This window comes from Lactuca saligna, chromosome 1 (assembly GCF_052625555.1).
Source record: "Lactuca saligna cultivar CGN05327 chromosome 1, ASM5262555v1, whole genome shotgun sequence".
In the NCBI taxonomy this organism is placed as follows: domain Eukaryota; kingdom Viridiplantae; phylum Streptophyta; class Magnoliopsida; order Asterales; family Asteraceae; genus Lactuca; species Lactuca saligna.
In genome coordinates, this window is record NC_136417.1 from 33424311 (window position 1) to 33435890 (window position 11580).

The window sequence follows — 11580 nt, forward strand, 5'->3', positions numbered from 1 at the left end:
GTTAGTTAATACTTTTTGTGAGTTTATTATCACCATACTATGACCTAGTTGGCCTGATACGACGTTCTTCAGGCGTCGGAAATGTTTATGACATTTCTCACCCCAGACCTTCCGGTCTAACTATTGCATGCAGTTAAGGTGTGGGTTTGTCAAGCCCAATATAGATCTATATACAACTATCACGCTCTCTCTCCAGGAGACTCTGGTGACAATACATGACTTATTGGTAAATGTGAAGCGAATGTCTCACAAAGTCATTAACGAATTTACATGTAATGTAATGAAAATCCCCTTTCGTATAAATGTACCCTTTTTGTATGAGTGTATTATGCAATGTATCATAAACTATACCTATTATAGTTTATCAAAAACAAGGGTAGTAGTGGTAATGTACGTAAACTATATTTAACATAGTTTATTCAAATGTTTGTATGAAATGGATGTACTTTGATTATAACAATTTTGTTATCCTTTATATTCCATATATATATATATATATATATATATATATATATATATATATATATATATATATATATATCAAAATCCATTTATGTATTGATGCATGTCTATATACCAAGACAAAATGTTGTTTGTTTGCAATAACATACCTTCACATAAAGATATACACCTTGTCAACATGTTACAAGGTGAAATGAAATTGTTAACATTTTTCTGTTATTAACAGTTTCTATTACTGTTCTTAGAAAATTTATAGAAAATTCATAACAGATCCAAATCAAAATCCATAAATTCTCGGAGTTTGGAAAATGAGTCTAGTTTGTTCATAAATTTTCCCATGATTTTTATTGACCTCCAACTTAGGTGAAAACATCCATAAACCCAGACTGGTCCGGATTGGTTCTTGAAATGATAGACAGTTTTGTAAAAATCACCATAAATTATAGAAAAATCTTATGGAAATGTGCAAGTAGCCATTTAAAACTAAGACCACCAAAAATTATAAGAATTTTTATGAACGTAATAGACTCTCTTTCCAAACTCTTAGAGTTTACGGACTAAGTTTTCGACTTACGATGATTTTTCTATGCATATTCTGAAATAGGGATAATAGAGAGTAAAATTACCAAAAACAAGTTTAAGAGATATTCACACTTTGTAACATGTCGAGCAAATTACGTAATACTAGGGTTAAGTATACTTAGTATTTTATTGCCATTTTATTTCACTAAGGAATAAAAATCATAACTATAAAGGTTTTACATCATAATAAAACATTCATGTTAAACTATAATAGGTATAGTTTGTTAGTCACATTCACCCACACAAAAAGGAAAACACATACTTTTACAAACAAAAATGGATTTTGGTTGCTTAATACGTAAACTTGTAAATGAATAAATTTGTGAGGAATTCTCCTTCGGGGTACTCCTAAGTACCACAGAAAAGTCCTGTAGTTATAATCAGAATCTCTTGTAGGGAGAGCGTGATAGTTGTGTATAGATATATATTGGGTCTGACAAACCCACACCTAAGTTGCTTGCAATAGCTAGACCGACAGGTCTGTGGTGACAAGTGTCATAACAATTTCGACACCTGAAGAATGTCGAGTACGAGGTCTTCGAGTTTTAGCATGATTATAACGACTCACATGGGCTATTAACAAAACATAAAGTTTACGGAGACTTAAGAACCACACACACACACATACATACACACACCAAAAGGAGTTTTATACACATTTAAAACCATGTATAATATTTTAAGAACGAGAATTTACTTACATAAGTGGAGTCTCAATACATTAAAGGCTACAAACTATCTTTTTGAAAATACAGAATCTACCTGGTTAAGCGTCATCACTGGCAAAGTGAGGACATCTTCAAACTAGTTTTCTTAATTGCAAAACAACACACTTGTAAATTAAGTATGGTACTTATGCTTACATATTTCTAGCAGTGTTGTAAAAATCTCGATTAGGTCCCGATTAATCTCCGATTAATCCTTAGGCGCTACTCGACCGATTAGAGAGCGCCTAGCGATTAATCCATGCATACAAAATGATTGAAACAATAGAACTCGAAGAAATTTTAACACTTTGAAGAAGTTATATCTCAATAGAAACTATTTGAGGTATGATTAGTGTTGTATTTATCATATTAACCTATTTTGTTATGATATTAGTGATATTTATGAACTTTTATATGATATTAGTCATATTTAATTTTTTAAAATCTAACAAATTAGCAATTAATGGTCCCCGATTAATCCTCCGATTAATCTCCGCCTAGTCGATTAATCCCTTAACTCCAGTCCACCGACTAGCTAACGTCGATCGATTTTTACAACCTTGATTTCTAGTATGTAGGTATTCTTGTGTACTTCTTGTAAAATACTTAAATTTTAAAAGTATACTTTTAGTTTCAGAGCGCTTCGACCCCTTAGCGTTTATAGTTGTATACCATGTAAGGTTCGGTATACTTAGATCACTATAAACAGTAGCTCTGATACCAATCTGTCACACCCTCAAACCGAAATGGCGGAAACATTCAAGGGTGGAGGACGTCAGGTAGAGTGTTACAACAATTGCATCATAGTAATCAAAGTAAAGACAACCATTACATTGAATAAGTAAAATATTTACATTTGTTTGATACATGGTTTGTATACACGAGAAGTATAAAAAAAAAAAATAAAAGACGTGATTCTATATGCTCCGTCTTCTCAAAAGCTGTGGGAGTACTTGTCTACTGATTTCCTGAGAATACAAACGGTTTTGAAAAGAGTATCAGCATTAAAGCTGGTAAGTTCATAAGAATATTTTTGAATGTAAACCTTTCTTTGAATATGTAAAAGAATATTTATATGTTTTCTAAGAAAATCCAATATTTTCTAATATATGTGTTTGTTACCGTGTTCCATGAAGTATTATATATATATATATATATATATATATATATATATATATATATATATATATATATATATATATATATATATATATATATATATATATATATATATATCGACTATTTTGAAGTTTCTAATATTATCCGTTTTTAATCAAATGTCAAATTTTAAGTTTGTTTTATTGTATCTACTTCCTATTTGTTATGTTTCTTTATTACTTTACGTTAAATATTATTAAAAAAATCAAAGCATTTTCTCGAAATTGTAGAATGATCCATTGGATTTCAGAAATCCTTTGAAATTCCAAAGACTAAATTGTACAAATGGTTCTTATGGTTTGCTTAAAATTGCCACTTTGGTTTAAAAAGGTTTGAACTAGCACCAGATGTCCAAACTTTTCGTTTTGTTGCAAGTTTGGTCCAATTTGCTATGAACTTTTTCATAATGAGGAATTTGCCTTTGCTTTTTCATTTTTCAGTTTTTTTATTATTTAAAGATTTTTTCTGATTAAAAGAAAATTTTCCTTTTTTATTTTATTTTTATGATTTTTTATAACGGAAAAAAATGCAATCTCTCTCTCTCTCTCTCTCTCTCTCTCTCTCTCTCTCTCGTTTCACACAAAAAGTTGCTCATCTCCTTCACCACCAGCCACCACCACTAGCGATGGAGGCTTCCGACGAAGCGGGTTTCGATATTTGAGGCTAGGGTTTCTGGTGCCATAGATCTGAGAAATGGGCGAAGGGCGAAGGACGAAGGATGAACTGAGTCGGGTTTGCCAGAAATCTAGAAATCAATTGCAAAATCTGAGAAATTGTTTTTTCGACAAGCAAGAAACCCTCCTAAGGACGAAGTAGATCTGTCGGAAACCGGACTCAATCTCTCCCTCTTTCTATTTGCTTTTCGTCGGAACCATCATCGTCGTTGTCTTTTATCTTCTCACCTGACGACGCCTTCGATCTGTTCGTCATCGGCGATAACGATGACGTCTGTGGCTCGATAAAACTCTAGTTTTAGACGTCGGAACCATCAAACTACTCGTCTCTCTTCTTCTCCAATGAGGTGTCTACATAGTAAAAGCCCTAGCGCCGCCACCCTTCCAATTTTACGAAACCCTAAGTTTTCAGATCTGTTTTCACCCTCTTTCTCTCTCTTTTTCTTGTCGAACAACCAGCGAATCTAGATCTCTGTCGAGGCGGCGAGATGTTTAGATCTTCATCATCGGTGGTGATTTGGATGGTCCGACAGGCGGTTCATAACAGTAGAAGGGAGAGAAAGAGAGAGATGGCCATCGTAGCAACAAAAAGAAAGAAGAATGATGGTCTCTGGAGGTTCAGATCTCAGTTTTTTTTTCTCCGGCAAAGTCAGCGCCAGATAGTTCTAGGTTCTGACGTCGACGGTGGTTTTAGTGGTCGGACAACAGTGCTCCGACAGCCATCGGAATCTAGTGATGTTTCCTTTTTCTGAATGGGAGAGAGAAAAATATGGGGGTGGGGTGATAATACAAATAGTTTTTTTTTTTCCTTTTTTAGTTTTTGTAATTTAGAAAATAAATAAATAATGAAAATACAAAGGGCAAAATCAACATTTTATAAAAATTCAAAACAGATTGGACCAAACTCGCAAGAAAAGGAAAACTTTGGACCTGTGGTGTTAGTCCAAACCTTTTTGGACCAAAGTGGCAATTTTCGACATACCACAGGGACCATTTGTGCACTTTTGTCAATTCCAAAGTAATTTTAATTTGTTCCAAACTTATTTTTTTGTCAAAAAAAAACTTTTAATGTGATATAAACTTAGTAGAGTTCATTATGAACAAAATGTTTAATTTTCCAAACACATTTATTTTGATTAAATTCTCAATTTCTAATGATCATTTCTTTTTATATGATTATATCCCAAAAAAATTATATTCTTTTTTACTGATATAAAGTTATAACTTATTTTGTACTATACGAAAATAAACTCATAGATTTGAACTCCCATGATAGTGATTTCATGATCATCACTTAAGATTTTAACATTTTATAATGCAGTTATTTTATGTTCGAATCTTATGTTTCCATCCCAAAAACTAATTAGGTGGCACTTTTTTCCAAGTAAATAGGTGTAGATATTGTACTATTATTATGTAATTTTCCATTAAACACTTAGAAATTCAAATTATGAACTACATAAACCTTTTAATACTCACAAGTTATCTGTACTAAAAGGCCATATTTGGCCTTTTGCAAGTACTAAATTGGCATTGATAGACTTGGAACTTACGACCATACATCAATTCATATATAAAAATATTTGATATGCATACTATAAAAATAACAGTAAATTATTAATTAAATAAAAAAAACTTTTGGGTATCAAATCTTTTTGAGTATTGACAATCATTCAAATCAAATAAAATACGAATAAATATGTAAAACTTTAGATATCTATTTAAAGCCCTAACCGAAACTAATGGCATATATCATCGTATTGTATAAAGGAAATGTTCAATTCTCGTTATGTGCGAATAGATTCTTATAATATAACAATGAATTGGATTTATCTGATACATGAAAGAAACTGACATGCATACTCAGTTTGGATTTTTCTTCCTGAATGATTTAATTAAGTTTATTTGTCAATGGTATCGTCGATGAACACGTGAAGAATTTTCCATCACACATTATGATGATTAATTATTCAAAATTCCTTTACGTGGTAAAGATTAAAAAAACATATTCAAACTTATGATGAAAGAGTTTGCTCTAGTTTTATATATAAAAAAAACATAAATGAAATATAATTAAACTTTGTAGTAGTAATAGATGAATAGAAATTATCAAATTATGGTTAACTCTTAATGCGTTTTAAAAATAAGCACCACTGAATCTATAAGGGAAAATGACTTAAAAGCCCAATGAAGTTTCCAAACTATTCAAAAAACCTCAATCATGGTTTATCTGTTCAAAAAAACCGAACGAGCTTAACCTTTTGTCTAAAAAGTCCAACAAAGTTCCAAACCATTTAGAAAATCCCAATCTTGTTTTGTTTAAGTTCGTTGGATTTTTTTTGAACAGTCAAAACATGATTGGTGTTTTTTAAACGTTTTGGAAACTTCGTTGGTTTAACAAGTCAGTTTTCCGATACGGTAATAAGCCACGTTATTCATTTCTCTTATTTGACTTTCAGGAAAGTGTAACTTAGTTGGGCTTTTTAGACAAAATGTTAAGTTTGTTGGGATTTTTTGAACAGACAAAACATGATTGAGATTTTTTGAACGGTTTGGAAACTTCTTTGGGCTTTTAAGTCATTTTCCCAATCTATAAAGCCTTTGGTTAGCACTTAGGAGGTGTTTGGATAAATAGTTTTTAGCTTATTAGTTTATTGTTTATTTGTTTATTGTGGTGGGAATAAATATTTTTTTAAAATGTGTTTGGATTAACTTATTGTGGTGAGAATAAGCAATAAATAATAAGTATTTGAAATGTTTGGCAAATAAAACAGCTTATACAAGTAAAATGATCAATAAGCAATAAGCATTCTTCCTTGCTTATTAAAATCAGCTTATTTAACTTATTCCTACCGCAATAAGGGGATTTTTTAAGACTCTTATCCAAATATTTAAATTTGATTATTGCGGTGGGATTAAGCAATAAGCAGCCTATTTTTTCCTATCCAAACAACCCCTTAATTTATCATCTTAATTGGAAAAATATATCTGAACGACTCACATCTGAAAAAAAAAAAAAAAAAAAAGAGCACGCGTTTCTTTCCATCTCTACCCTCGTCTTCCTATTCTCTTTTTTCAGCCATGAACATTATCGGACTTCACAGAGGACCACTGATGTCTTCGCAGGACGCCGTCACATGCACACCGACCGCCGCATGCTGCTTCCCTGCCATCACAGGTCTCCTTTTCCCTCCCAACCCTCTCCGACGACCTACAACCCTCCACCATCGCTCTAGCCACTGCCGGTCTCCAGCCCCGTCAAACTTGTCGACAACAGCATCAGGTAATGGTTGTGTATTCGAAATTGACTTTATACCAGGGTTAATTTCTGAAATCAAATTTCTTAATCAAATTGTAAGCACGAGTCTTTGATTGAAATTTGTATGAAGTCTGAAATCGAATTTATTTACAGTTCTCTTCTCTGATCTGAAATTGAATTTTTTGTGAAAGAAATCTGAAAATGTAATCTGTATGAAGTCTGTTTATTGTTGTTGTTAATAAGGTTGTATGAAGTTCTTATATAAGGTGGATGGCTTTGTAGGTGAAAGGTCTTGAATCTTCTTCTGTCGGCTCGGGTGGTGCTATTGACCCAACTGAAGCTTATCTTCACAGGGAAACATCAACGGCTGACAATGACACAAAGATCCCCGATTGCAGATACAGTTGCGGTGACATATGGAGCAATCTCGGTGTTTTTTTATGCAAGAAAATATTGGTTGCTATTACTGCGGATCATTGGTAAAGTTGATTGCTATTATGAGGGTATTGGCGATTTACAAATAGTGGTTGCTATTTTTATTATTATATCTTTGTCGTTCTAAAAATTTTTATTGATTCGATTGTTGATGGTTTAACATTTGTTATTTTGTTTGTTAATTTTTTATTGATTCGATTGTTTATGGTTTAACATTTTTTATTTTGTTTGTTTATTGATTATTGATTTAGTTTTTATAATTTCTTATTTATTATTTATGGTTCAATTGTTTATTGCTTTTTGTATTTTCTTGCTTATTATTTATGGTTCGATTGTTTATTGGTTGTCGATTAATTTTTATATATATATATATATATATATATATATATATATATATATATATATATATATATATATATATATTTATATATATTAATATATATTCAAGAAGTTGGTTCAGTTATTTTATAAAATCGGAATGTTGAATTCAACAAAAAATAGTACATAAAGGTAAAATTATCATTTTTATCATTATGTACAACAATTCAAATGTTCCAACCAAACAATATGTTAAAATTCAGCTTTTTAAAATTCGGACCCTTTTAGAAAAGTCAGAACCTCTTAAATATTTAGATATTAAAAATTCAGATCCTACCAAATAGCCTCTTAACCATAAGTTTTCCGTACCTCATAAGTCATAAAGACATAATCTACAAGGCGATCCAAACCCGATAAGAGAAAACTATTTAACTACTTACTAGTTTAAGACTTTGTTACCACTAGGACGATATGGCATATATATGTGGGAAAATTTCATTAGGCCCGATTAATTCGAACATGACAAACATGATGCGACACTATAACAGAGTTAGGGTTTCTATGGATCCATCGCCCTCTCTCCTAAATGATCGTCCTTTTTCTTCTTTGTATGTCCAGATCTAGGGTGGTTTAGATTTTGAAACCCTAACTCTGTCCGGTGTCTCAAAATTGAGCAACATATGTGGGTTAAAGCACATTTTTATAAGGGAAGTACGTGAAAAAGAGATATGATGGTGTCGAGCTATGGTGGTGATGATGTTTACTGGTGACGGCGTTAGTGTTGACCGGTGGTGGTGTTGTTAACGATGGTGGTTGTCAGATCAATAAAGAGGAAGATGACAGGGTGAGAAAGAGTGGGACGAAACTAGGGAAAGGGAAGGGGAAGGGGTGGGTTAGGGTGTGGATATTTATATTCTTTTTTTTTTTAATCTAAAAATGTTAAAAAAAATAAAATAAAATTGAAAAAAAATTATTAAACGTAAAATAGTCATTTTATGTCCACAGGGACAACCTAAGTGAAAAAAGTTATAGAGGGACTATCCAAGTTAATTTTTGAAAATAAAAAATGAACGTGTTTTTTTGGCACCCACACAAGAGACTATTCGTGTAATTAACCTTTTTTTTTATTATTTATTTGAAATATATTTGACGTACTCTTTGTTAGTTGGTAGAAAATAATAATGTTTAGTAAAGTAGTTAATAAATTTATTGTAACATAATTTATAAAATGATATGTGTAATATTGATTTTTTAAAGTTAATAAATGATATATCTTTTATAATTTTTCAAAAGTTTCGTTGAAATGTTAGTTACAGTAGTTTTATTAAAAATTAATTTATAAGTTATTTTTTGGTTTTTCAAACATTTCAAACTACAAAAACTCAAAGATTAAGTTTGTTGTGGCATGATAAACATAACATTGATCGGCCCATGGTATTTAGGATAAATTATATAAGATGATTGGTTATATCCATCAGTAACAATTTTAATGGTAGATGTCACATTATCACCACACACAACCACTACAAAGTTGGTATACCCACCACTATAACCCTCTTATTTTTTGATTTATATATATATATATATATATATATATATATATATATATATATATATATATATATATATATATATATATATATATATATGATGTGGGCTTCCGTGGTTTGTACCACAATCCACCATAACCACTAGTTATCACTAAGTAGTGGGATGGGGTGCACTATCTATAATGGTTAGTGGTCACGTAGACAACGAATGCATTCGTTGTAAGTATACCTATGGTTTAAATATGTTTTGTCTTTTTCGATTTAATCATATAGTATTATTTTGGATGATGAAACCTACTCTTTGACTTTTTTTTTCAATCTTAGACGTTTTACCTTCTGTCATAAATGATTATATTAAATATTTATCTATGTAGCATGCAATTATTTAAAAACATGTGATGTGGCTTTTTTTTTTTATAGAAAATCTACTTTAATAAATCAAAATTATTTTTGACATATGTTATTTCCTCAACATTTTTATTACATGTCATTATATGATTTTTTAAATTTTTTAAATTCTAATATTTCATTATATGTATTTTCATTTTTATTATTTAATCAATTTTACTAATTAATATACCTACGCATTTAATAGAATTAATATTTTATATATATATATATATATATATATATATATATATATATATATATAATATTAATTCTATTAAATGCGTTAATCAACTCTTCCGTATTCATTTCTTTTCCTACTCTCTATTTTCCTATACTTAAGGCACAATCATTGATATTACCTCTTTGAATCTCATGTTTCCATAACAATATAACTCTTTCCAAACTAAATCAAGGCCACTTTCTTACATGGATTGCAATTTACCATGGTATCAATCATGCAGTTTATGTACCTGGTTCAATCATAAATGTCGATACACAAATCCTCTTGTACTATAATCTTTTTCAAAAACTGTTTAATGTTACACGTTGATATTAAACTTCTATTTTTAATGAACTTTTATAGTACACGGATCTCACACCTAGTTACATTAATAATACATTTAATATATATATATATATATATATATATATATATATATATATATATATATATATATATATATATATATATCTTATTTGATTATATGATCTCTTATGACATGGCATACTTTATTGTCGCTATGAACACCATCGATGTAACCTCCTTACATATCATTTCCCTTTCCATATATGTGTAACGAGAACAATGTTCAATTTCTAGATAAGTTCACCTTTAGTGATGTATTTTCACAAGGTTGAAGACTTGTTTTGATGGATCTTGATCTCTATTTCAACAACATTTGAATTTATATGTATTGAACTTTTGGCGCATATGGATCTCAATCTAGGTTTCATCGATGTTGAACGAGGGAGAGGTAAGATAACCCAAAAAAACATTCCATATATAAGATGAACATGTTGGAGATATTTTTTATAGTCCAGATGCACACATGACATGCAGTGAATCAAGAATCACATATGTAACATCCTAGTAATAAAGTTTCATAATTTGTCCAAGATCGAATCCGAAAACATTCTACAACCAAACAATTGCATCGGAAATTATTCTAAAAGCAATGAAAGCTAACCACTACACACATTATTATTCTACTTGTCGTGTTTCACTCTTCTTCTTTCTCATATCCTTATCTAGATGAGTGGATTCACTTATAGAGACTAGATAAAGCAGTCCATTGACATATTGACTAACATTATTCTCCTCCTTCGGTACTAATTTCATTGCAAAAATCACGTGATTTAGGAATTATGTATTGTACTATGTCATGGTTATCTTATTATTTTTTAAACTAACGGATTTTTTTCTAGTTTTCATATTTCCTCCAATTAGCAAAAAATGTTCTTTGAGTTTTTCAAGAATCTCATCCCATGACAAATTTTTCAAAACACACAAGCTAACCAATTTCTTGAGGATAATCCGACATGATAATACTCGATTATAAAGTTTTTTCACCACAAATATAGTTCTTTGATCATCATGACATTGACACACACACACTATAACGCCTGTGTTTCTAGGATAAACATTAAAGATGATGTAATAGTCTAGATCAACTATTCTAACGTGGTTTGAAGTACTAAAAATGAATTATGTGCTTTAAACTTAATTATTATAATTTAATAAATTAAGTATAAAAATAAGCGTCGAAAATAAATATTAGATAAAGCTAATATCTATGAAGAAAGCTGTAGTGGGTGAAACAAAGATTCTGAAGATATAAAGAAGACCGAAATCTGAGTTATAACGAAGAAGTTCTGACATGTCAAACTTTCGCGATAGAACCGGCACGATGTTGTATGACATACAAAGTAAATTTACGATAAAGTGATTTTTAGCCTTAGAAATTTAAATGAAATTCGTAGTAACGTTAAACCGAGATCGTACATAAAAAGAATGTTCAAATCTGAATTCGTATGAAGAAGTTACG